Source organism: Callorhinus ursinus, unplaced genomic scaffold (assembly GCF_003265705.2).
Source record: "Callorhinus ursinus isolate GAN/ISIS: 27379988/994484 unplaced genomic scaffold, GSC_fseal_2.0 scaffold25, whole genome shotgun sequence".
Classification (NCBI taxonomy): domain Eukaryota; kingdom Metazoa; phylum Chordata; class Mammalia; order Carnivora; family Otariidae; genus Callorhinus; species Callorhinus ursinus.
In genome coordinates, this window is record NW_027397087.1 from 11,793,721 (window position 1) to 11,821,050 (window position 27,330).

The 27,330-nt window shown below is 41.6% G+C and overlaps 1 protein-coding gene and 1 pseudogene across 4 annotated transcripts in view; one reads left to right on the top strand and one right to left on the bottom strand.

Moving 5' to 3' along the window:
* The window catches only part of BLOC1S6 (biogenesis of lysosomal organelles complex 1 subunit 6), a 140,144-nt gene that overhangs the window by 80,377 nt on the left and 32,437 nt on the right, over window positions 1-27,330 (top strand). Inside the window, exon 4 of one of the 4 annotated variants that reach the window (XM_025884155.2) lies at window positions 18,720-18,877. The exons of 2 other annotated variants lie outside the window; for them this stretch is intronic. The gene's annotated coding sequence lies outside the window, so the exon portion shown is untranslated. Of the gene's footprint in view, window positions 1-18,719; window positions 18,878-21,949; window positions 22,202-27,330 lie in introns of those variants that run through there. One more of the 4 variants, XM_025884158.2, reaches the window with a different exon arrangement.
* Window positions 23,918-24,903, bottom strand: LOC112832928 (large ribosomal subunit protein eL20 pseudogene; annotated as a pseudogene).

Genomic DNA, 27,330 nt, shown 5'->3' on the forward strand with positions numbered 1-27,330 from the left:
GAGGGCAACCGATATTATCTATGCTCTTGACAGAGATGACAAGTGTGGTATTGTTGTGGCTAAGAATGGAGAATATGAGTTGATGCATGTTTTCACCATTCAAATCTGGTTGTTCCTCTTTATCTCCATCAGGAAAGTATATAGGGAATGGTAGATTTTTACAGAAATTCTTAGATGCAGACAGTTTATAGTTTGGCTTTTTTTTTCATCCTAAAATACTTTATAATTAATATTGATAGGAAGACTGATATACAACGCAATTATTTACTTTACAAGGAGATTCTGTACATCAGGGAAGCATCTTGAAGTACAAAACATCAGACCAGAGGCAGAGAGTTTAGAACCTCTGATAGTTACTGAACAACTTTTATGTCCCGGTACAGCATCATTTACTTAGATTATACTGTACTCTGTGTCCACACTTACAGTCCATATGCTGTCCATCTAATACTTCCCATTTGTCTAGGCATTTTCGTTCTAGGCCAGACTGGCAGCATCCCTTGGTTGAAATAGCTCCAGGTCTCCTGTGGGTTTTCATTTAATGATGAGTAGCAGGCTGGCCTTCAAATCCACATTTTTTCATGATGCCTTGAAACCTTTACCGATAGTTTTTACCGTGACATTCACATGCTGTCCTGGGCGGAAGTGAGCAGCATGAAGACAGATGCCTGGCTTAATTACAGCTGATTGTGGTGGTTAGGACTTCCAGTACTCTGTTGAATGAAAGTGGTGAGAGCGGACATCCTTGTATCTGTGCTCATCAGGGATATTGGCCTATAGTTCTCTTTTTTGGTAGTGTCTTTATCTGGTTTTGTTATCAGGGTAATGTTGGCCTCATAGAATGGATTAGGAGGCTTTCCTTTGTCCTATTTTTTGAGAAGAATAGGTATTAACTCTTTTTTTTTTAAAAAAGATTTTATTTATTTGAAATAGGGGGAGGGGCATAGAGAGAGGGAGAAAGAGTGTTTTGTTTTTTTTTTAAATTTTATTTATTTATTTGACAGAGAGAGACACAGCGAGAGAGGGAACACAAGCAGGGGGAGTGGGAGAGGGAGAAGCAGGCTTCCTGCTGAGCAGGGAGCCCTATGCGGGGCTTGATCCCAGGACCCTGGGACCATGACCTGAGCCGAAGGCAGATGCCTAACAACTGAGCCACCCAGGCACCCCAAGAGTGTGTTTTTTTTTTTAAGATATATTTATTTATTTGAGAGAGAGAGGAGGGGGTGGGGGAGAAGCAGAGGGAGAGGGAGAGAGAAACATAAGCAGACTCCATGCTGAGCACAAAGCCTGACTGGGGCTCGACTCAGGGCTCGACCTCATGACCCCAAGATCACAACCTGAGCTGAAACCAAGAATTGGATGCTCAACCAACTGCACCATCCAGTCACCCCTTGAGAGAGAGAGTCTTAAGGAAACTCCGTGCTGAGTGTGGAGCCTGATGTGGGACTCAATCTCACAACCCTGAGATCATGACCTGAGCTGAAACCAAGAATTGGAAGCTTAACGGACTGTGCCACCTAGGCACCCCAATAAATTCTTCTTTAAATGTTTGGTAGAATCCACCTGTGAAGCCATCTGATCCTGGACTTTTGTTTGTTGAGAGTTTTTTTTTTTTATTACTGATTCAATTTCATTGCTAGTAATTGGATCTGTTCAAATTTTCTATTTCTTTCTGATTCAGTTTTGGGAGGTTATATGTTTCTAGGAATTTATCCATTTATTCTAAGTAGCCTAATTTGTTGGCATATAGTTTTTCATAATAGTTTCTTAAAATCTTTTGTATTTCTGTGGTGTGAGCTGTTATTTCTCCTCTTCTCATTTCTGATTTTTGAGTCTTTTTACCTTATTTAGTCTAAGGGTTTGTCAATTTTGTTTATCTTTTCAAAAAATCTACTCTGTTGATTTTTTTATATTTCTTTCTATTTTTTATTTATTTCTGCTCTAATTTTTTTTTAAGATTTTATTTATTTATTTGACAGAGAGAGACACAGCGAGAGAGGGAACACAAGCAGGGAGAGTGGGAGAGGGAGAAGCAGTCTTCCCGCCGAGCAGGGAGCCCTATGCGGGGCTCGATCCCAGCACCCTGGGATCATGACCTGAGCTGAAGGCAGATGTTTGATGACTGAGCCACCCAGGTGCCCCCCTGCTCTAATTTTTGTTGTTTCCAGCCTTTTGCTAACTTTGGACTTAGTTTGTTTTTCTTTTTCTAGCTTTTTGAGGTATAAAATTAGATTATTTATTTGAGATCTTTTTTAATGTAGACATTTATTGTTATGAACTTCCCTCTTAGTACTGCTTTTGCTGCATCCCATAAGTTTTGGTATGTTGGGTTTTTATTTTTGTTTGTCTTGATTTCTAATTTCTTTTTTGACTTATTCTTTGACCCAGTGGTTGTTCAAGAGTGTGTTTAATTTCTACCCATTTGTGAATTTTCCGGTTTTCCTTTTGCTGATGATTTCCAGTGTGGAAATATTCCATTGTGGTTAGAAAAGATACTTGGTAAGATTTCAGTCTTCCTAATTTATTAAGACTTGTTCTGTGACCCAACATGTGATCTAACCTGGAGAAGGATCCATGTGCCCTTGAGAAGAATATATATTTTTTAAAATATTTTATTTATTTGAGAGGGAGAGAACATGAACAGGGGGAGAGGGAAAGGAAGAAGCAGACTCCCCACTGAGCAGGAAGTCCGAAGTGGGGCTTGATCCCAGGACCCTGAGTTCATGACCCAAGCTGAAAGCAACTGCTTAACCAACTGAGCCACCCAGGCGCCCCAAGAAGAATGTGTATTTTTCTGCTGTTGGGTGGAATATTCTGCATGTATCTATTAGGTCCACTTTGTGTATGTAGTGTTATTCCCTCATAGTGATCCTCTCTCCAGATATACTGTTCATTATTGAAAATGGGGTCTTGAAGTCTCCTACTTTTATTGTATTGCTATTTTTCTCTTCAGTTTTGTCAGTTTGCTTGATATTTTTGGGTCCTTTGATGTTGGGTGCATTTATACTTATAATACTATCTTCCTGGTGTATTGACCCTTTCCTCATTATATAATGTCTTTCTTTGTCTGTTGTGGTAATTTTTTTTTTCAAGATTTTATCTATTTATTAGAGAGAGAGAGAGCACGAGCTGGGGGGGAGGAACAGAGGGAGAGGGAGAAGCAGACTCCCCACCAAGCAAGGAGCCAGACACAAGGCTCGATCCCAGGACCCTGAGATCATGACCTGAGCCAAAGACAGACACCTAACTGACAGAGCCACCTAGGGCCGTTGTTGTGGCAATTTTTGATTTAAAGTCTATTTTGTTGGGGTGCCTGGGTGGCTCAGTCAGTTGAGCATCCAACTCTTGGTTTTGGCTCAGGTTGTGATCTCAGGGTCGTGAGATCAAGCCCTACATTGGGCTCCGCACTCAGGACAGAGTCTGCTTGAGATTCTCTCTCTCCTTCTCCCTCTGCCCCTCCTCACACTCGCATTCTCACTCTCTCCCTCTTTCTCTAAATAAATAAATAAAATCTTAAAAAAAAAGTCTAGGGGCGCCTGGGTGGCTCAGTCATTGGGCATCTGCCTCCAGCTCAGGTCATGATCCCAGGGTCCTGGGATCGAGCCCCGCATCGGGCTCCCTGCTCAGCGGGAAGCCTGCTTCTCCCTCTGCCACTCCTGCTTGTGTTCCTGCTCTCACTGTCTCTCTTTCTATCAAATAAATGAATAAAAACCTTTAAAAAAAGAATAATTATCTTTAAAAAAAAGTCTACTTTGTCTGGGGTGCCTGGCTGGCTCAGTTGGTGGAGCATGTGACTCTTTTTTTTTTTTTTTAAAGATTTTATTTATTTTTGACACAGAGAGAGAGTGTACAAGCAGGGGAAGAAGCAGGCAGAGGGAGAGGGAGAAACAGGTTCCCCACTGAGCAGGGAGCCCGATGCGGGGCTCAATCCCAGGACCCTGGGATCACGACCTGAGCCGAAGACAGACGCTCAACCGTCTGAGCCATCCAGGCGCCCCTGGAGCATGCAACTCTTGACCTTGGAATTGTAGGTTCAAGCCCCATGTTGGATGTAGAAATTACTTAGAAATAAAATCTTAAAAAAAAAAAAGTCTATTTTGTCTGATGTAAGTATAGTTACTCCCATTCCCCAGGAATCCTGCTGTTATGTAAGAAATCCAATTACCCTGAGTCCACTGTGCTAGAGAAGCCAGGTATAAATGCTCTAGTCAACAGTCCCCACTTAGCCTGCTTTTCTAACCAAAATATTAGACATGTATGTGAAGCCATCTTGGACTCCCCAGACCACTCCATCTGCCAGATGAATGACAAATTGTTCTCCATGATACTTCATGCAACAGATTTCTGTAGCTGAGTCATGCTTAAATTCATGACCCTTAAATTTATTTTGCAGTAGTTTGTAACACAGCAATCACTAGCCAGAACAGAAACCAATGATCTCTGTTGTCTCCATTTTAGCACAGCTTTTGGACAGATTAAGCACAATTATGGAGTAATTTATCTTCCTTTACTTCTTTTTTTTTTTTTATTCCTTTGGGCTGAACTTTAGAGATAAAAAAATTCTGATCCTTTTGATTATCAATAAATATACATATATTTTTACCTAGTTGTGATCCCTTTATGCTTATTATTTTCTTCTTTATAATTTAATTTTAGCTGATATTTTCATTAAGTCAATAGTTACTGGTCTGTTTTAAAGAAGTCAGTAGTTACTGGTCTGTTTCTAGGTATCATAGTAGGCTTAACACCCATTTTTTTGTTGGGTTTTGAGCGGTCCTTACCCTCCCCCTCCTGGGTTGGTGTGTTTCCCCACAGACGGCTCATTCTTGTTAGTATCAATGTCAGTATGTGTCCTCTTCTTCCTTGGAGCATACAGCTTGCAGTTAGGTGAGGCCTTCTGGCTGAGTTCTGGCCAATACAATGATTTAAACAAAGTAATATAGTATGTGCCCTTCCACGCCTGCCCCATAAGAAGTATAAGTAAGAGAGAAAGGCACAGCCATTCAATGGAAGGAGCGTAGGTCCCTGATTGACTATGTAGGGCAGAGCCCCCACAACCAGCTGACCTCCACAGGACTGTATGATGAAGGAGAGATACACTTTATTTGGTTAATACTGGGAGATTCTAGGGTGCATCTGTTATAGCAGCTAGTATTATTAACTTTTTTTTTTAAGAGTTTATTTTTGGGAGGGAGGGAGGAAGGGAGAGAGAGAGAGAGAGAGAGAGAGCACGAGCGGGGCAGAGGGAGTAGCAGATTCCCCGCCAAGGCAGGGAGCCCGATGTGGGACTTGATCCCAGGACCCTGGGATCATGACCCAAGCCGAAGGCAAAGGCTTAACTGAATGAGCCACCCAGGCTCCCTAGTATTAGCTACTTTAACTAATATGGGTGTTTTAAATGCCTCTTATCATCATGTACATTAACCCAGCTGATAGAGTGAGACAGTAATTACTATTAACTCCTTCAAGTAGTAACTACATTTTGTTTATTTTCAGTAAGTTAACTTTAAGGGTCCTGCTAGCATTTAGAATTATTTATTTATTTATTTTTAAAGATTTTATTTATTCATTTGAGACACAGAGATACAGAGAGAGAGAGATCATGAGCAGGGAGAGAGGCAGAGGGAGAGGGAGAAGCAAGCTCCCCACTGAGCCAGGAGCCCGATGGGGGGCTCAATCCCAGGACCCTGGGATCATGACCTGAGCCAAAGGCAGACGCTTAACCATCTGAGCCACCCAGGCACCCCTAGAATTTTTTTTTTAAAGATTTTATTTATTTGACAGAGAGAGACACAGCGAAAGAGGGAACACAAGCAGAGGGTATGGGAGAGGGAGAAGCAGGCTTCCTGCCTAGCAGGGAGCCCGACAGCAGGACTCGATCCCAGGACCCCGGGATCATGACCTGAGCTGAAGGCAGACGCTTAATGACTGAGCCACCCAGGCGCCCCTAGCATTTAGAATTTTGAAAGAAAACTTTCCACTGGTTTGTCAAAGCTAAAGCTCTATAGTATTTATATGTAAAACAAAAGAAAACCTTGAATTATAAATTTGTTTCTTAAAAATAGGGCTGTTAGTGTAGAATAGAGACACTGGTGTGTATCCTCTCAGGTCAAGCAATCAAGTGTTTCTACCGTTCATTAGTTCATTCATTCAATCATTTATAGAATCAATTTGTGCTAGATATTGGTAACCGAAAGATAAATGAGACAGATTGACTTCTTTTAACCATGATATGTATAATTATGAATTTACCTGGGTGACCATGGGCAGACTCTCTTTGGATACTCCATTTGTAAAATGAAGGCAATATCAATCACTGTTATATGCACTACCTGGGTTCTGGTGGAACCTAAATGAGCTTAACCATGTAACACAGTGCCTTTCATATACTAAGTGCTCAATAAATATCAGTTTGTCTTTTTTTTTTTTTTTTTTTTGGAAGCTTACTAACTCATCTTGGTAGTTTGAATAGTTAAAGACAATGATTTCCAAGGAGGGACCCTTAGTTTAACTCTGCCCCCAAATAGTATGAGAACTTTCCTTGCTGTCATCTTTCTGAGGGCTTTCCGTGTGTTGGGGCTCAACAACATTCTCCACAAAAAGAATTTCATAACATTCATAGATATCCATCATTTCTTTTAGGTAAATACCTAACAGTAGAATTTCTGGGTTATGTGACAGATATATATATATCTTGAAAAGAAACTGCTAGTTTTCCAAAGAGCTTATACCATTTTATACCTCCATTAGGAAAGTATGAGAAATTACTGCTGATCCTCACCAACATGTGGTATTGTCAGTTTTTTTCATTTAATTTTGATGAATTCTAATTTATCTATTTCTCTTTTTTTGCTTGTGTTTTTGGTGTGATAGCTAAGAAGTGATTGCCTAATCCAAAGTTACAAATATTTAGATTTATATTTCCTTCTAGGAGTTTTGTAGCTTTAGCTTTTACATATAAATCTATAATCCACTTTGAGTAAATTTTTGTGTGTCATGTGAAGAAAGGGTCCAAACTGATTCTTTTGCATGTGGATATCCAGATGTCCCAGCATCGTTTGTTGAAAAGGCTGTTCCCTTTTCATTGAATTGTCTTGGTCATTTTGTAGAAAAACAATTGACCACAAATGTATGGGTTTATTTCTGGACTCTCAGTTCTAGTCCATTGATTTATATGCCTACCCTTGTGCATCATTTTCATTGGAGTAATTCATTGTAGTTCTAACTTGCATTTAATATGTATTTTCCTGATGACTAATAATTGCCCTGGAAAGTTTCTGCTTGCTCATTCCAGTTGATTCCTTTCTTTATCCCCTAGAATTAACCATTGCTTTGATTAGTTTATATCACAGATCAGTACTTCCAGTTCTAGAACTTTATGTAAAAGGAATCACATAGTATATATTGTTTAGTGTAGGCTTCTTTCATTAAACATGATGTTTTTGAGGGACGCCTGGGTGCCTCAGTCAGTTAAACGGCTGCCTTGATCTCAGGTCATGATCTAAGGGTCCTGGGATCGAGCCCCATATGATTGAGCCTAATATCGGGCTCCCTGCTCAGTGGGGAGTCTGTCTCCCTCTCCCTCTGCTGCTCCCCCTGCTTGTGCTCTCTTGCTTGTGTGCTCTCTCTCTCAAATAAATGAGTAAAATCTTAAAAAAAAACATATTTTTGAGATTCATCCATGTTACTGTGTTTACCAATAGTTTGTTCCTATTTTAGAAGAAATATTTTTTACTCTTCTTTTAATACAAAGATTTTCTAATTTATTTTAACTTACTTCTTTTTCATGTAATTTCTATGTGAAAAACTCTAGCCTACTGGCTGATTTTTTATATTCCTCATCCAATTGCTAATTCCTTTAATATTGGTACAATTTTAAGTCTGTCCAGTTTCGGATCTCTGACTTTTCGCTTATTCCTTTTTTATCATGCCCATGTAGTTGCCTTTTTAAAGTCCCTTGAAGATTGTACTATAGTCAAAGGTTATTTTCTTCTTTCTTTCAAAGCTCATATACATTGTTATCTTTTTACTAACTTGCTTATTTAAATATATTTATCCAAACATCCTATGTGAGGTTATATTCTTGCTATTGAGTTATTCAAAGATGCACCTAGTTTCTGGAAACTTTCCCAGAATTATTCATGATATTTAGGGAAACACTCTAGATATAGAAGGAACTCAATTTCCTCTCTGCTCTCTCTCTCTTTTTCTTTCTTTCTTTTTTTTTTTTCCAGGTGTATTTGACTTTGCAGATGAGTCTGGAAGCATTAGCTGCAAAGGTGTGCACTATCCTCTCTTGTTACAGGAAAGATTAGAAATGCACAGAGTAGCAAAAGTGAGGAGTAACTGAGGAATAACTTTTATGCAATCTGCAGATACTAGGTTCCATTAGAAAGTCAATACTCCCTCTCCACCCCCACTGCTACCAATAATTAGAGCTGCCAAAGAAGAGTGAGTTTGTGGTGTAATGTCCCTACCTTTCTTATCTTTCTTTACTATGAACTCACAGTGTCCTCTGGCTCCTGTCTTTTTTTGGCCTTTTATTTTCCCTGAATACACACCGTCTTGGGTAGAACTGTCAAATCAACTACCGTGTCAGCACTCCCTTTGCTGCTCCTCTTTATTCCTTGTGCAAGCCTCTCCCTGCCTTGCCCCCAACCCCCAGTCAGGGTACAGCCAGAAAAACAACCAACAGGCGATACGTATTAAGACCTTTATTGTGTAAGACTGTTGAACCACACACCTGTACCTCTGAAACAAATAATACATTATATGTTAAAAAAAAGAAGAAGAAGAAGAAGATAGCAGGAAGGGAAGAATGAAGGGGGGGAAATTGGAGTGGGAGACGAACCATGAGAGACTATGGACCCTGAGAAACAAACTGAGGGTTTTAGAGGGAGGGGAGGTGGGGGGATGGGTTAGCCTTGTGATGGGTATTAAAGAGGGCACGTTCTGCATGGAGCACTGGGTGTTATACGCAAACAATGAATCATGGAACACTACATCAAAAACTAATGATGTAATATATGGTGATTAACATAATATATATAAAAAAAAAGACCTTTTTGCCTGTAATTAGCTTACAGGACTGTGGTGGCTGGCCAGTCACACTGGTAGGGCAAGACTGAGACTCCTGGTCACAGGCTGAAGCTGTTCTGTACAGAGAAATTTCTTCCTCTTCAGAGAAACCTCTGTTCTGCTCTTAAAACCCTTCAACTGATTGAATCAAGCCCATTCAGATTATCTAGAATAATCTCTTACTTAAAATCTACTAATTATGAATTTAATTCATATCTATAAAATGCCTTCACTGTAACACCTAAATTAGAGTTTGAGTGAGTAATTGGGGAACTATTGTCTAACCAAGTCAACTTATAAAACTGACCACCACACGCTATTGCTTTTACCTACTGGTTTATTTTTTTTAATTTTTTTTATTTTTTTAAAGATTTTATTTATTTATTTGAGACAGAGAGAATGAGAGAGAGCGAGCGAGAGAGAGCACATGAGAGGGGGGAGGGTCAGAGGGAGAAGCAGACTCTCCGCCGAGCAGGGAGCCTGATGTGGGGACTCGATCCAGAGACTCCTGGATCATGACCTGAGCCGAAGGCAGTCGCCTAACCAACTGAGCCACCCAGGCGCCCTATCTACTGGTTTAATTGGTAACTAAAATGTTAACTGATGGAAGCTGAATGCTGCCCTGGGCTACTTTCAAGAAGCGAAGGAGTAGGGGGCGCCTGGGTGGCTCAGTCGTTGAGCGCCTGCCTTCGGCTCGGGTCATGGTCCCGGGGTCCTGGGTTCCAGCCCCACATCGGGCTTCCTGATCGGCAGAAGCCTGCCTCTCCCTCTCCAACTCCCCCTGCTTGTGTTCCCTCTCTCGCTGTGTCTTTCTCTGTCAAATAAATAAATAAATAAAAATCTTAAAAAAAAGAACCGAAGGAGTAAAACAATAATAAAACAAAAATAGCTAAGTATGTGTGAGGTGAAGTTGGGGAGTCAAAAGGCCAAGACTGCCCACAGGTACCGTCGTCACTGCTTCTCATTTTCCCAAATCTGCCCTTCCATCTCCTGGTATATCAACCATTTCAAATCTTTTATTTTACCTCCACATTTTCCTCCACCACCTCACCAACATACCTACCCCAAACCTCCCCCCAGCACCTCAGAGTTTCCTTCCATGAACATATCTTGATATCTACACCTAACATACCTACATTTGGGCTTCCCCTACCCCCACAGCTCTGTGTACATATTTATAGACCACACTTCTCTCCCATGTTTAATCTGTCCCCTAGAAGTTATAGGAGCTTTATAAAGGTATAAGAGTCCTATAAATTATAGGAGTCTTCTGTAATTTGAAGCCCCAATTATTCATTCATTCATCCATCATATTTATCTAGGGTATTGGCAGGTGGCACATCTAAAATAAGCAGATTCAATTCCCAGGTCAAAGGACCTTGGCATCTACTGCAGAGGTCAGAATGAAACAATCCCAGAACAGAGGGAAGAGCAGCTGTTCTGATTGGGAGATCTGGGAAAGCCTAATGGGGCCCTTCGGCTGGGACTTGAAGGTCAGGAAGGGTTTGATGAATGAAGAAGTGTATTTCAGGTTGAGTGAGCTATATGAGCAAATGCAAGGATGCCTGACAGTGCAGGAATAATTTAGAGCTTCCTTGTGGGTTGGATAGTCACATTTGGGGCATGAGGTTATTACTTTTATTTAAGTGAGGCTGAAGCCTACTGATAATTAGGAGAAGCTAATAAGGCTTAGGACAGGCTTAGGTAACTGAAAAGGCAGAAGAAGGTGAGAGAATACAATATCCAAGAAAATTAAAGATACAAGATACAGAATATGTTGGTTCTATAGGGAGGGACTTAATGGCTTATGACCCAGTGTTCAGCCTTCTGTTAGTCCACTTCTTTCCAGATCCTTTGGCTAGAGAGAGAACAGGCTTTTCTTGGGGCCCTTTCCTTTTTTTCTTTCTGTGCCTATTAGCACAGGTTTCTTCAGCACCCAGTCTATGGTATTTTTTAAAGATTTTAATCAATTTCTCAAGGTATAATTTTAAGATTTAATTTAATTAAAAAATTTTTAATATATTTATTTTAGAGAGAGAGAGAGAGAAGCAGACTCCCCACTGAGCAGGGAACCTGATGCGGGGCTCTATCTCACAACCCTGAGTTCATGACCTGAGCCAAAATCAAGAGTTGGAGGCTTAATCGACTGAGCCACCCAGGTGCCCCTATTGAGGTATAACTGACATGCAGTATAGTATACTTATTTTAAGCGTACAGTTCTAGGGGGTGCCTGGGTGGCTCAGTTGGTTAAGTGTCTGCCTTCAGCTCAGGTCATGATCTCAGGGTCCTGAGATCCAGCCCCGCATAGGGCTCCCTGCTCAGCAGGGAGTCTGCTTCTCCCTCTCCCTCTGCAGCAACCCCTGCCTGTGCTCTCTTGCTCGCTCTCTCTTAAATAAATAAATAAAATATTTTTCAAAAGTGTACAGTTTTGGATGCCTGGGTGGCTCAGCTGTTAAGGTCTACCTTCGGCTCAGGTCATGATCCCAGTATCCTGGAATTGAGACCCGCGTCGGGCTCCCTGCTCCACGGGAAGCCTGTTCTCCCTCTCCCACTCCCCTTGCTTGTGTTCCCTCTCTTACTGTGTCTCTCTGTCAAATAAATAAAATCTTTAAAAAAAGTGTACAGTTCTATGAATTTTGAAAAATTATGTACTCATGTATCATCATAATCAAGGTATAGAACTTTTTCAACATCAAAATTTTCCTTGTTTAATATATTATGACCCAAAGTAGTGTACAGATTCAATGTGATCCCTATCAAAATTTCAACATTTTTTAAAAAGAGTTATTTATTTGAGAGAGAGAGAGAGTATACTCATGCTCCAGCAGGGGGAGGAGCAGAGGGAGAGGGCGAGTCTTCAGCAGACTCATTGCCAAGCAAAGAGACTGACTTGGGGGCTTGATCTCACAGCCTGAGATCATGACCTCAGCCAAAATCATGAGTTAGATGCTCAACTGATTGAGCCACCCAGGTGCCCTAAAATTTCAGCATTTTTTTGCAGATACAGAAAAATCCATCCTAAAATTCATATGGAACCTCAAGGGCATTGATTAGGCAAAACAGTCTTAAAAAAGAACAACATTGGAGGTCTCACAGTTCCCAATTTCAAAACTTACTACAAAGCTATAGTAATCTGGGGCGCCTGGGTAGCTCAGTCATTAAGCATCTGCCTTGCCTCAGGTCATGATCCCAGGGTCCTGGGATTGAGCCCCACATTGGGCTCCCTGCTCAGCGGGAAGCCTTCTTCTCCCTCCCCCACTCCCCCTGCTTGTGTTCCCTCTCTCACTGTGTCTCTCTCTATCAAATAAATAAAATCTTTAAGAAAAAAAAAGCTATAGTAATCTAAACTGTGATTCTGGCATAAAGACAGACATATGTACTATTGGAATAGAATAGAGAGCCCATAAATGAGCCCCCGTATATATGGCCAAATGATTTTCAAGGGCATGAAGACCATTTAATGGAGAAAAGGCAGTCTTTTTAACGAGCAGTATTGGGAAAACTGGATATCCAAATGCAAAAATATAAAATTGTGCTTTACTTTACACCATATACAGAAATCAAGTCAATATGGATCAAAAACCTAAATGTAAGAGCTAAAACTATAAAACTCATAAATAAAAACATAGGGGGAAAACTTCATGATATTGGATTTGTCAATGATTTCTTGGATATCACACCAAAAGCATAGGCAATAAGAGAAAAAAATACATAACTTCTACTTGCTCAAAATTTACAACTTTCGTACCTCAAAGCACACTATCAACAGAGTGAAAAAGCAACTCATGGAACGGGAGAAAATATTTACAAATTATATCTGATGAGGGATTGATATCCAGAATATATAAACATCTCCTACAGCTCAAGAACAACAACAGAAAACAAACAAACTGAGTAAAAATTGGACAAAGGACTTGAATAAACATTTCTCTGAAGATCTACAAATAGCTAATAAACAAATGAAAACATGTTCAACATGGTTAATCATTAGGGAAATTCAAATAAAAAATGTAATGAAATACCACTTCACATACATTAGGATGGCTATTATCAAAAAAACAGACAACAAGTGTTGGCAAGGATGTGGAGAAATTGGAACCCTTATGCATTAGTGGTGGGAATGTAAAATGGTGCAGCTGTTGTGGAAAATTCTATGGCAATTCCTCAAAATGTTAAACTTAAAATTAACATATGATCCAGCTATTCCACTTCTGAGTATATACCCAAAAGAAGTGAAAGCAGGGAATTCAACAAATATTTGTACACCAGTGTTCATAACAACATTATTCATGTAGCCAAAAGGTGGAAGCAACCCAAGTGCCCATCAACAGATGACGAGCGGATAAACAAAATGTGGAATACACATGCAATGGAATATTATTTAGCCTTAAAAGTGAAGGGAATTCTGACATGTGCTACAACACCAATGGGCTTTAAAGACATTATGCTAAGTGAAATAGGCCAATCACAAGTATACAAATATTGTATGATTCTACTTGTATTAGGTACCTGGGATAGTCAAATTCATAGAGAATAGAAAGTAGAATGGTAGTTATCAGGGGCTGGGAGAGGGATGGGGAGTTAGTATTCTTTTTTTTTTAAGATTTTATTTATTTGACAGAGAGAGCATACAAACAGGGGAGTGGCAGGAAGAGGGAGAAGCAGGCTCCTGCTGAGCAGGGAGCCCAGTGTGGGGCTCAATCCCAGGACTCTGGGATCATGACCTGAGGCAAGGCAGATGCTTAACCAACTAAGCCACCCAGGTGCCCCGGGAGTTAGTATTTAATGGGTATGGAATTTCAGTTGGGGAAGATGAAGATAGTGATGGTTGCACAACAGTGTGGATGTATTTAATGCCACAGAACTGTACACTTACAAATGGTTTAAATGGGGGCACCTGGGCGTCTCAGTTGGTTAAGTGTCCAACTCTTGATTTTGGCTCAGCTGGTGATCTCAGGGTTGTGAGATCAAGCCTGCATCAGGCTCCATGCTCAGTGTGGAGTCTGCTTGAGCTTCTCTCTCTCCCTCATCCTCTGCCCCTCCTCCCTGCTCTCTCTCTCAAATAAATAAATCCATAAAAACTTTAAAATAAAAAAAAATTGTTTAGATGGTAAATTTTATGTTATATGTATTTTGCCATAATAAAAAAAATAAAAGCCAAATTTTCCTCATGCCTCTGATTAGTCAGTCCCCTTCCCTTCAGGCCCATGCAACCACTTTTCTGCTTTCTATCACTATGGGTTAGTTCTGCCAGTTCTACAGCTTATTGCAAATGGGATCATACAAAATGTACCCTTTTGTGTCTATCTGCTTTTGTGCAGCATAATGAATTTGAGATTTTTCCTTGTTGTGTGTACCAGTAATTTGATCCTTTCTCTGTTGCCTAGGATTCCACTGTGTGAATAGACCAGTTTGTTTATTTGTTCTCTTCTGGTGGATATTTGGGTTGGTTCCAATTTTGGGGTATGCTTCATTTTAAGAAATATGCAAAACTTTTATAATAATTAGGGCTAGCAGGTTTTCATTTTTTTTTTATTAATTAGCACAAGAGAGGGAGAAGGAGGGAGAGAGACAGGGAAGGGGACATGAATGAATTACGGAGGGGACACTGGACATCCTCTAGTCCCACTAATAAATCTAGTCTTTAAATTTGGTTAATACAGAGAATATAGTATAAGCAGGAAGGACCACAGTTTTCCCTTAAGTCTTTTCTGTGAGTCCTTTTTCCAATTCTCCGTCTTCTTTTTCCCTTAAATAGAAGGGAAAACACAGCTACTCTAGAAGTTTTGGGCAAATAACTTGAAAGAGAGAAAACCCTTAATAGATGGGGTGCCTAGTTACTTGGAATTATTATTGGCTGTGATAGTCCTGAGTTGTTTCTTATTTCTGTCACAAAGAGGACATGTGAATCCCACTGTATGGCCAAAGTGATTTTGAAGAAGTCCTTGCTGAGGGAGGAAAGGCCATCTTACTGACAGAGAAATTGACCCCAGTCAGCTGGGGCATCTAGCGATAATGCCAACTTAAAAGGAGTCTCTGATTCTCTACCTTCTCTCTCATGCTCTCCCTTCTCTTTCTCACTCAGCAGCTATCTTGTGGGGCTCCCTAGTACATACAGATGAGGCCAACACTCAAGTGGTGACAGAGTTATAAGCTACAAGGAACCCTATGTCCCTGTATGAGAGAGATAGAAATAGACTTTTTTTCTATCTTATTTGAGCCAGTATTACCTTGGTCTTTGTTACAGCAACTGAATATCTACCCTAGCTAATAAAAATCCTACCACAGGCAAGAGACTGAGCTAGACAGTGAATGTCTAAAGATGAGTGAAACTACTTGACAGAGCAAATCCTGAGAGTTCACAACTTAGGGAGAAAGAAAGATACAAATTCAATAACCATAATACAGGGCAGACTATGGTAACTGTTTTGTTGGAGGTATAAACAAAGCCTGGTGGAAGAGATTAATTCTGACGGTAGCGTCAGGAAAGATTTCTTTTTTTTAAGATTTTTTTTTTTATTTATTCATTTGACAGAGAGACACAGTGAGAGAGGGAACACAAGCAGGGGGAGTGAGAGAGGGAGAAGCAGGCTTCCCGCCGAGCAGAGAGCCCGATGGGGGGCTCAATGCGGGGCTAGAGCCCACGACCCTGGGACCATGACCTGAGCCGAAGGCAGACGCTTAACGACTGAGCCCCCCAGGTGCCCCGGAAAGATTTCTTAAATAAAGAGATACGCAAGTTGTGATTTGGACAATGACTTGATGCTGGTAAACGGAGAAGGCTAAACAGAGCATCCCAATCAGAGAGAAGAGTATGTGTGTCTAGAAAATAACCAGTGGAAAAGGCAGAATGTCAGTGAATGTAGAGGGGCAATGGCCCAATTAGATAGGGGCCAGATTGTGATGGTGCTTGAATGTTATATTAAGGAATTTTGTTTTGGGTTGCCTGGGTGGCTGAGTCAGAAGAACATGTGACGCTTGATCTTGGGCTTGTGAGTTCAAGCCCCCATGTTGGGTAAAAGATTACTTAAATAAATGAATAAGTAAAAACTAAAAAAAAAAAAAAAAAAGGAATTTTGTTTTGGACATGTTGGATTTGAGGCGAGATGGAAGGAATGGCCAGCAGTGAATTCTTTCACTTCCTGACAGGCATTATTCCTGAAGGTATGCTCCAATAAGCCTCCTGCATACAAATCTCTGCCTCAGAATCTATTTCCTACGCAGTCCCATCTAGGAAAGTTAGTGCCCAAGTTGTCCTAGCAACGATGCCCCCTGGCTGGCCAGCAACAAGGATCCCATCATTGGTAGTAGGTGGAATTTGGATAATGCCTGGCATGCTGCACTGGTAACGAACTGGGATAGGGCTCTAGGGGAAGGGACACAAGGCGTAATAACTCAGTTCTTTGAGATGTTTGGGCAAAGTAGTACTTATAAGGACCATGGAATCAAATGGCGCTTGCTGTCTGCTGCTGAAGCATTGGAGAAAAAAAACCTAATGAAATATTGAGGGCAATTAACCTCCAATTCGAGATGAAATGTGAAAGCCAGAGGACCTTCTTGGCAGCATATAAGCAGACTCTCACATCCCACAGCAAGATGGAAGGAAAAGTTGAAGATTGGGTCCAGGACTTTATAAATAGTAGCAAAACTCCATAGAAGAGTGAATTCTCAGCCATGCCAAATCGGTTACACCAAGGTTAGGGTCATGAATGGGGAGGAGTGGGACCCTGAAACTTGAGATGGGGATATCTCATCTGGGTTGATGAACTTGAAAATCTGGAATCCTCGGATTCCCCTGGACCCTCTGGGCCTGAGGAAGGAACCCTTTCCTTCCTGTGAAAGGCTACTTACCCTACTCTTCTTGAAGATGATGCATAGACCTTTACCTTATTAGACGACATGAACTTAATCCCCATAATCAACCCCCATCTTGCCTTCTGGCCATCAAACTAATTACTGGGGTCAAGTAACAATATAGCCTAGCACTTTCCATAGCTGCTCAGGGAGGAAATGGACCATATGCCAAAGAGCTGCAGGATCTAGCCAACATGTATTGGCAGAAGCTGGGAGAATATATATGGGACTGGATCCTAAGGACGTGAAATTAATGGGGGTGAGATAAAATGTTGGATAAAGAAGAATTTATGGTTATGAGAACATTCTCTATAACAGGATTTAACACCCTGGGGAATAGTGTTAATTTGCTGTAGGAATGGTTTTTGAGGAAGCTTTGAAAAAGTGAAATAGAAAATTCAGACTGCTTTGGGAGAGAGTAAAGGATTAAAAGGCTCAGAGATATGTGTATTCTTTTTTTAAAAATTTTTTTATTGTTATGTTAATCACCATATATTACATAATTTGTTTTGGTGTAGTGTTCCATGATTCATTGTTTGTTCATAACACCCAGTGCTCCACGCAGAATGTGCCCTCTTTAATACCCATCACCAGGCTAACCCATCCCCCTACCCTCCTCCCCTCTAGAAACCTCAGTTTGTTTTTCAGAGTCCATCATCTCTCCTGGTTCATCTCCCCCTCTGACTTACTCCCCTTCATTCTTCCTCTCCTGCTATCTTCTTTTTCTTTTTTTCTTTTTTCCTAAAATATGTTGTGTTATTTGTTTCAGAAGTACAGATCTGTGATTCAACAGTCTTGCACAATTCACAGCGCTCACTGTAGCACATACCCTCCCCAATGCCTATCACCCAGCCACCCCATCCCTCCCACCCCCGACCACTCCAGCAACCCTCAGTTTGTTCCTGAGATTAAGAATTCCTCATATCAGTGAGGTCATATGATACATGTCTTTCTCTGATTGACTTATTTCACTCAGCATAACACCCTCCAGTTCCATCCACGTCGTTGCAAATGGCAAGATCTCATTCCTTTTGATGGCTGCATAATATTCCATTGTGTATATATACCAAGAGATATGCGTATTCTAGAGTGGATGTTTTATATAAGTCTGAAAAGCCCACTTGCTGACTATGCTCTGCAGAAGAATCTATTTTCTAAAGTGGTAAGGAATGTGCTGGTAAAAGCAGCACCAGAATCATTGAGAAACTCCGTGGTGACTATCTTCTGCAGGCCGGGGCTTCAGCAGTAAGCTCTGTCATTATAAGACTTCGCTACCTGATATCCAGGGGGATGATAGGATCCGAAAGTAATAGAGGCCAGGTGATAGGACTGCAGTCATCAGAAGCAAAGTGCGTGCAATTATCATAAAGGAAAGGGCAAAGTGGCCCTCAGAGGAGTCTAACACGTAGCGAGTTATGAAGATGGTTAAGAGATGTGTGTCTAGGGCAAGATAAATTGAGTATTGCTTAATCTGTAAATTAAGAAATCAAGAATGGATGATCAGGAGGCTGAGAGCAGACACCCCCAAAAAGTCATGATTCTTTGCCCACTTTCTGTATCAAGAGTCCGTTTCAGATCAGAGCTCAGTGGGTGAAGTCGGTGCAAGTCCTTGCCAGAGAAGATTAATATGGTCTCAGGTACAGACTGTTGATATTATGAATGCGTTCTTTTCCATCCTGGTAAGAAAAGACAATAAGAAGCAGTTTGCATTCCTGTGAGATGGACACAGCTGTACACATTTATGTTGTTGTCCTAGGGCCATGCTAACTTTTCATCTTCTGACATAGTACAAAGGGACCTGGACCACCTGGAGATGCAGAATATCACGTGGTCTCTTACATTTGTGGATGACTTCATTAGACTGGATGAGCCAGAAGGCACAAGTATGCTGGTGAACTTGGAAAGACACCTGTGCACCAGTCAGTGAGCTATAAACCCTATGAAGGTAAAATCACCATGTAGACTCTAGGTTCTGGAACAAGGTCCATGATCTGCACAGAACCTAAAACTCTTTTGAAAATCAGCTCTTATTGTGCTACTGGGCCCTGATAGCAATGGAGCATCTGATTATGCAACATCATGTATCCACGTGGCCAGAACTGCTATGAGCTGGATTCTGTAAGACCCACCAAGTCATAAAGCCAAATGGGTCTACGGGCAAGCCACTGTAATGTGGAAATGGTCCATCTGAATTAGGTGCAAGCAGGGTCAGAGGGCACGAGGGCACAAGTAAACTGCATAAGCAGATAATCCAGACCCCAGTTCCATTTATAAACCTTGGCACTTTTATGGTTTTACCCAAAGTTACCTGACTGGAAAGACACCTGCAAAACTTTGTCTTAATAGGGGTCTAACTAGAGAAAAAGAACTATTCTGAGTATTTGACACAAAGAATTTTGTATAGGAAGTCATAATATCTGAGTGATGGAATAACCAAAAAAAAAAAAAAACAACAGGGCATGGTGAGACAACCTAGAGATTAGCAATGGTGGACAGTTGCTTTGTTCCTGTCTGGAGAGGAGGTGATGTCTCTGGAACCCAGGATTTAGGGTTATTCCACCCCAAATCTACCCTTCATTCTAAGATGGCCCCCAAGATCCTTACCTCTCTGGTATACGTGTTGTGTAATCCCTTCCTCTTAAGTGTGCGTGAGACTGTGATTAGGATGGATTTTCACACGCATGATTGGATTACACCAGATGACAAAGGTGAAGGACTTTTGCAAGTGTAGTTGATGTCTTAAATGAGTTCATCAAAAAGGCGATTTTCCTGGGTGGGCATGGCACTTGGGTGATCCCTAAAAAGGGACTGTACTCTTCCTAAGAGAAGAGATTCAAAGTTTAAGAGGGCCTATAGAGGGGGCCACATGGCAAGAGAGTCTTCCAGTTGTTGAGAGTGGTCCCCAGGCAACAGCCAACAAGAAAACAGAGACTTTAGTCCTACACCTGTCAGGAACTGGATTCTACTAGCAACCTGAATGCACTTGGAAGTGGATCATTTCCTCACTGAGCCTCTAGATGAGGTTGCCGCAGCTAACACCTTAATTTCAGGCTTGTGAGATTTTAAGCAGAGGACGCAGACAAAATGTGCCAGACTCCTAATCCACAGAAAGAGTGAGATAATAAATCTGTATTGTTTAAGTTACTGAGTTTGTGGTAATATATGATGCAGCAGTAGTAAACTAATACAGGTCCTGTAAATATTACTGTAAGTACTTCTCCTTTGTCAGTTGGCATAATATTAAGCTTTGTCAGTAGGAGACGCTGGAGAAACATTTCAGGGGGAATTTTGGGTTTTCTTTTCCTCCCTCTTTCTGATCTCCCTGTGCTTCTCTTACGTGTGCTCCCATAGTCTGTTCTGTCTCTGCAATGCCCAGCTTCTGCTGCATGCACGGTTTCTGCAATGCCCAGCTTCTTCAGGTTCCCCTAGCCAGTAGCACATGGTACCTCCCTGCAGGCAGCTTCTCTCAGCATTCCCTAGAGTGCCTTTGCAGTGAGTTGCAAGGTGAAGCATCTGCCTGGACCTGGGGTTCCTCAGTACTTCAGCAAGTTCTGCTGGCATGGCACTTTAGGAAACTTCACCACCATCCAGTGAGCCATGGCAATTCTGTCTCCAGGAAGATCTAGATCTTAGTTTGGTGAGGTTGGGAAGGATTGTACTTGGATTCACTATCTTAGCGCGAGGTTGTGACTGTTCTTTATATTTGCTATTTTATTTTTATGTTTTTAATTTATTTATTTGACAGAGAGAGAGACAGCTAGAGAGGGAACACAAGCAGGGGGAGTGGGAGAGGGAGAAGCAGGTCTCCAGAGCCCGATGAGGGGCTTGATCCCAGGACCCTGGGATCATGACCTGAGCCAAAGGCACACACTTAACCGACTGAGCCACCCAGGTGCCCCAATATATCTGCTATTTTAAAATTCTTTAGAGTTCTTTTTATTTCTTACTGGCCGCTCCTGCATTACTCCAGTGTCTGTTATAGTGAATAATTCTTTATACTAAACTTTCCCCATTCACATTACTGGATGGGTTCTCTCTCCTGTGTTTGGACCCTTGGTTGAATTGTGTTATTTAACAGATTTGGTGGTGGTGACAAAGCTGGAATTCCTGACAAAGCTGGAATCCGTGGTAGGACTCCCCGGTTGGAAGCCAGGGCCAGCCAAGGGAGCCAGTCACTGCTCCCGTTGAGTTGCTTCCTGAGGCTGAGAGGAAGGAGGGACAAAGACCCTGATTTCTCTTTTACTCTCCCCTTCCAATCTCCCAGTCTCCAGTCCCTACCAGTGTCCCCCACTGGCCAAACCCAGCTGGAAGCCATATGACACAGGGACCAGGGAACACAGACCACTTTGATACAGAGCAGAGAAGGGAAAGGTAAGGAATGGGTCTGTTAAAAAAAAGAAAATCGCAGGCCCCAAATGGTGTCACTTAGACAGAGTTCCCAAACCAGAGCATAAGACCCAATCTACTTGTATTTTCAACCTCCCCAAGAAATGTGACCTTCACCGGTCAGTCAGGAAATGTTTCCTTTCATCAGTGCCAAGGAGTCTGTCAACTGGGCCCTCTCCATTCCCCCAAAGAAAGATGAGGTAATCTGCATGAGAAGACCCCTTGCTTTTCTCCTAGCAAACAGCTTCCTCTGGAACAATCCTTTTGTTTTGTTAGTAACTTTCTTGTCCCTGCCCTCTGTCTATAAAGACCTTCCATTTTGTACAGCTCCTCAGAGCGCCTCTCTGCTTGCTAGATGGGGTGCTATCAGACCCATGATTGTTTAATAAAACCAATTAGATCTTCAAATTCACTTGGTTGAATTGTGTTATTTAATAGATTTGGTGGCAGTGGTGGGATCCAAAGCACACTTCTAGCAGCATTTGGAGACAGTGAGAATCACAAGTGTGGTGTCTGCAAATCCCTTTGAGTTCACTGTATTTCTTGCGTTTTCCAAGGGTAAGCTCCTCTTGATCTCAGTTTTGCTCTGTTTTGTGTTTGAGCTCTTCGTCTCATCAGCTTTTCTTTGCAGGGTGGGTCAGCTTGAGCTGGTAGACAGTTATGCCCAGAGCCAGTTGAGCTGGCATGTTTGCCTGGAACCCTACTGAGCTGGCAGAAGAGTCTGCTCAGAGCCAAGCCTCTAGACTCTCAGACCGCAATTCCCCAGGTGGAAAACCCCAGCAAGATTCCATGGAAATTGGTGGTGGTATACACAGGGCCTTCTTTTGGCCAGGACCCAGTACTACTATTATATTAAAGTGAAGATTTGTCTGTCTTATCTTGTGTAAGTAAAGGCTATTGATAGCAGGATCTCAGAGGCTATAAAGCTGTAAAAATTGGTGTACACGTGTTGAGCATTCAAAGGCTGTTAGAGGGGTACCTGTGTGGCTCATTTGGTTAAGCGTCTGCCTTCGGCTCAGGTCATGATCCCAGGGTCCTGGGATTGAGCCCCGCATCAGGGTACCTGCTCAGCGGGGAGTCTGCTTCTCCCTCTGCCTCTGCCTTTCTCTCTGTCTCTCATGAATTAAAAAAAAAAAAAAATCTTTGAAGGCTGTTAGAGAGTTGATCACCTGAAGAAGATTCTTGTGGTAGAATAAGTTGGTCACAGAATGGGTTAGATTGACACCACCAACAACCTCAAGAAAACTTCCATGCCACGAGGTACACTGTAAACCACACACAATCCACGACCCTGCCACACACCGCTTTTAGGTACTAGTCTGGCTCCGAGAAACCCCAAGTTTTAGCTAATGAAATCCTTAAATTCTGAAGAGTCAAGCACAGTACCTTCTGGCATGCCTGTTTATTTTATGTCTAAGAACCATAGTCCCAGAAGTTGTAGATATCTAGCAAGATAAAACAATTTTATTAAAAATAACCTAGAATTACAGAGGCCACTATAGGGAACGTTCAGTTAGACAAACTTATTCATTTAAGAAGTGCACTTGAAAGCAAGAGTTCCCAAATTAAACAGAATGGGATGCCTATTTTTTTATTTTTTAAAAATTTTATTTATTCACTTGAGAGAGAGAGAGAGCACGAGTGGGGGAGGGAGAAGCTAGACAGGGAGGGAGAAGCAGGCTCACTGCTGAGCAGGGAGCCCAAAGTTGGTCATGATTCTAGGACCCCTGGATCATGACCTGAGCTGAAGGCAGACACTTAACCAACTGAGCCACCCAGGCATCCCCTGATTAAAAAAAATTTTTTTTAAGGCCTTCTCCCCTAAGTTAAATGTACTCAGAGGAAAAGAAGACTTTCTTATAGGTAGATGGATGTGTCAGTCCTTTGATATTATTTAGGCAACAGTCCAGTTCTTTGAGAAATGAAAAATGGCTCTCTGTGTTTTACAAATCTAGTTGGTACAGGACCAGAGGTGTGGTTCCAAAAACAATTCAAAGACCAATCCTTTTTACCAATCCCAAAACTTCTCTTATTTATCTCAAAAGCCTTATAAGTATTGTAAAACTTCTGGCCTTAAGAGAAGGAAAGTCCTTCCAGAAAGTGTTTGCATTTTCCTTCTGTACCTTCACACTCAATACAGTGTTCTGCCTGGTCTTTTCTGGAATTCTAAATCTAGTCCATCTCCTTAAAATGCAAATTCCAGGGAGGTAATACTTACCAAGTAAAAACAAGGAGGAAAGTCCACTTAAAACTTGACTTGCCAAGGACAAATACAAATCTTAAGGGTCTTCTCCACCAATCTATCATCTATCTATCTATCTATCTATCTATCTATCTATCTATACATTAGTATTTTTTTGGCTTTTCTTTTCTTTTTTTTAAAGATTTTATTTATTTGAAGAGGAGACAGCGAGAGAGGGAACACAAGCAGGGGGAGTGGGAGAGGGAGAAGCAGGCTTCCCGCTGAGCGGGAAGCCCTAAGCGGAGCGGGAAGCCCTAAGTGGGGCGCGAGGCTCCAATCCAAGACCCTGGGATCATGACCTGAGCCGAAGGCAGATGCTTAACGACTGAGCCACCCAGGTGCCCCTATTTTTTTTTTTCAAGGAGTGTATTTGGGCTGACCTGGGGACAGGGAGGCTCTGCATCTAAAAAAGGTGTTGGGTTTCTTGGTGGTGAAGCATGGCTTGTGCTGGCAAGGTAGGACACTGTGGGGGAGCAGGAATTTGATCTTGGAGTCCTGGAAGTGTTTGCTGTTGGGTGGTGTTTGCTAGCTGCAGTTTCCTTTACCTTAGTGATCTGGATCAAGTGGACGTGGGCTCGGTGCTGGACACCCATGTCTTGGTAGGACGGGGTGACGGCGCCCACGGTGGTCATGTCCCGGTACTGCCGGTATGTGTGGCGGGGGCCACTGTGGGAGTCAGCACAGCCAGAGGCCAAAGTTCTTCACCCGCAAGGGGGATTTCTCCAACACCTGTCCACAGTGGATAATTTCCCCTGAAGACTTCTTCATCTTCTTCAGCTGAGACACAAAGTGATGAAGGATAAAAGAAGAGAAATGTTCACTTTGAGCCCAGAAGGCTTGACCTATAGTCTGCATAGTTGTGACAAGGATCAAATAGGTGCTGGCTGCTACCTTCTAAAGGGTCTCATGACTGCCTGTACATCTCATCGCTAGTGAATATCCAGCTGAATGATAAGCACCAAAGAAATCTTGGGCAAGTTTTAAGAGTAGAAATTCAAAGAAGACATTTCTGATCTAATACTCCCTGTACGTCCCCTCCCCCTTGAACACTAAGCATGTAACCCCCAGCTTCACACAGCCACAGTGCAGGTGTTTCTGCCCACGGGTCCTGTCCCCACGCTACTTAAATAAACTCACTAACTTGTTAACATAAAATATCTCAAGAATGCTTTCTTGACTGTCACACTCAACAATCCCACAACAAAAGTACCAGAAGCAGACTGGGCAACAATATGATTAGGTGCAAAAATGTTCATGCAATAGAGGAGCAGAGGGTTGCATTTGGGGGTGGGGAGGCAGTGCCCCTCCACCTTGTACTCTCGAAATGTGCCTGAGGTCTTCATGGTGTGCTCTCCACTCTTGCCCCCACCCATGAAAGGTCATAAGTATATTTCTAAAAAGCTTTAGCCAGGGCGCCTGGATGGCTCAGTTGGTTAAGAGTCTGTCTTCAGGTTAAGTGTCTGCCTTCCGCTGGGGTCATGATCTCAGGGTCCTTATATCAACATTAAATATAAAACTTTTATCTATATGAGTTTACTATCCAAATAATTTTGTTATCTCTTGTAAGATCTATCCACAAAAAAATAATGGCTTAAAATAATGACTGACTTTAATGTTTCATAAAGTTTTTGTAAGTAATTTAAATATAATTGTTAAAAACAAGTGGATTAAATAAGAAGGTTCAGGTAAGGGGTCAGGGCTCTCTCCAACAATAGTTTCCCCAAATTTTTTTGGCAACTTAAAATCTTAAAAGTTTTGCTAAGTTAAATAAGATTTAAGCTAAATTCATTAAACATCTAGATTATTTCCAAATAAGACAAAGTACTAGAATACTAATTACTAAACATAGGGCTTACCTACTTTTGGCTATTTAAGAGAAATTAAAATTATTTGGATATGTTAATGTTACTTTAAGATAAATTAAAAAGACATATGCTTCTAAAATTTTAAAATATTCATTAATTTGCAAATGTAAAAAATTATATGACAGACTGATCACAATTACTTACTTAGTTTTCAATATGTCAGGGAGGAAGAATTTCATTTACCCTTCAAGGTCCTTCTAGCTGGACTAAGAACCAAATGACATGTGACACATAGGAGAAAATCTAATTTAATGGTGTATGTACAGGGAATCCACACAGACATGGAAATTCCAAAGACAGGCAGCATGATGTTTATATAAGCTAAGGAGAGGGGTAGGGTCTGAGGATACAAAGGGGAGGAAGACCATTAGCAGGAAGGTGAGAGGAGATGTTTGGAAAACAAAGGTTGCCCTGTGATGTAGGTGAGTTACTTAGGTAAAGAGTATCTGTTAATAGCTCTCTTCCTAGTACAAGCAGGCAGTTGAGGGGGACCTAAAGAGCTTTTCCTGAATCTTCTGGGCTTTAATTGCTTATAACTCAAAATAATGTTCATGCCAAAGTGGCCTAACTTAGGGTGACCTGCCCTTAGCCCCTACAATTAGAAACCATCTATAAAGAACTTATCAAACTCAACAGCCAAGGAATAATCCAATCAGGAAATGGACAGAAGACATGACCAGATATTTCTGCAAAGGCATCCAAATGTCCAGCAGACACATGAAAAAGTGCTCAACATCACTTGGCATCAGGGAAATACAAATCAAAACCACAATGAGATACCACCTCACACCAGTCAGAATGGCTAAAATGAACAAGTCAGGAAAAGACAGATGTTGGCGGGGATGCGGAGAAAGGGGAACCCTCCTACGCTGTTGGTGGGAATGCAAGCTGGTGCAACCACTCTGGAAAACAGTATGGAGGTTCCTCAAACAGTTGAAAATAGAGCTACCCTACGACCCAGCAATTGCACTACTGGGTATTTACCCCAAAGATGCAAATGTAGTGATCCGAAGGGGCACCTGCACCCCAATGTTTATAGCAGCAATGTCCACAATAGCCAAACTATGGAAAGAGTCCAGATGTCCATTGACAGATGAATGGATAAAGAAGATGTGGTATATATATATATACACATATACAATGGAATATTATGCAGCCATCAAAAAATGAAATCTTGGGGGCACCTGGGTGGCTCAGTCGGTTAAGCGACTGCCTTCGGCTCAGATCATGATCCTGGAGTCCCAGGATCGAGTCCCACATCGGGCTCCCTGCTCAGCAGGAAGTCTGCTTCTCCCTCTGACCCTCTTCCCTCTCCTGCTCTCTACCTCTCATTCTCTCTCTCTCTAATAAATAAATAAAATCTTTAAAAAAAAATGAAATCTTACCATTTGCAACGAGATGGAACTGGAGGGTCTTATGTTAAGTGAAATAAGTCAATCAGAGAAAGACAATTATCATATGATATCACTGATACAAGTTTGAGAAACAAGGCAGAGGATTGTAGGGGAAGAGAGGAAGAAATGAAACAAGATGAAACCAGAGAGGGAGACAAACCATAAGAGACTCTTAATCTCAGGAAACAAACTGAGGGTTGCTGGAGTGGAGGGGGGTGGGAGGGATGGGGTGGCTGGGTGATGGACACTGGGGAGGGTATGTGTTATGGTGAGCGCTGTGAATTGTGTAAAACTGATGAATCACAGACCTATACCCCTGAAACAAATAATACATTATACGTTAATAATAAAAAATAAATAAAGTTGAAAAATTGGGGCTTAAAAAAAAGAAACCAAGGTTTCTAAAGGTTAAAGATTCTAATTAATATGTAATTAAAACTACTAAAAATAAGGGTGACTGGGTGGCTGAGTCGTTAAACATCTGCCTTCGGCTCAGGTCATGATCCCAGGG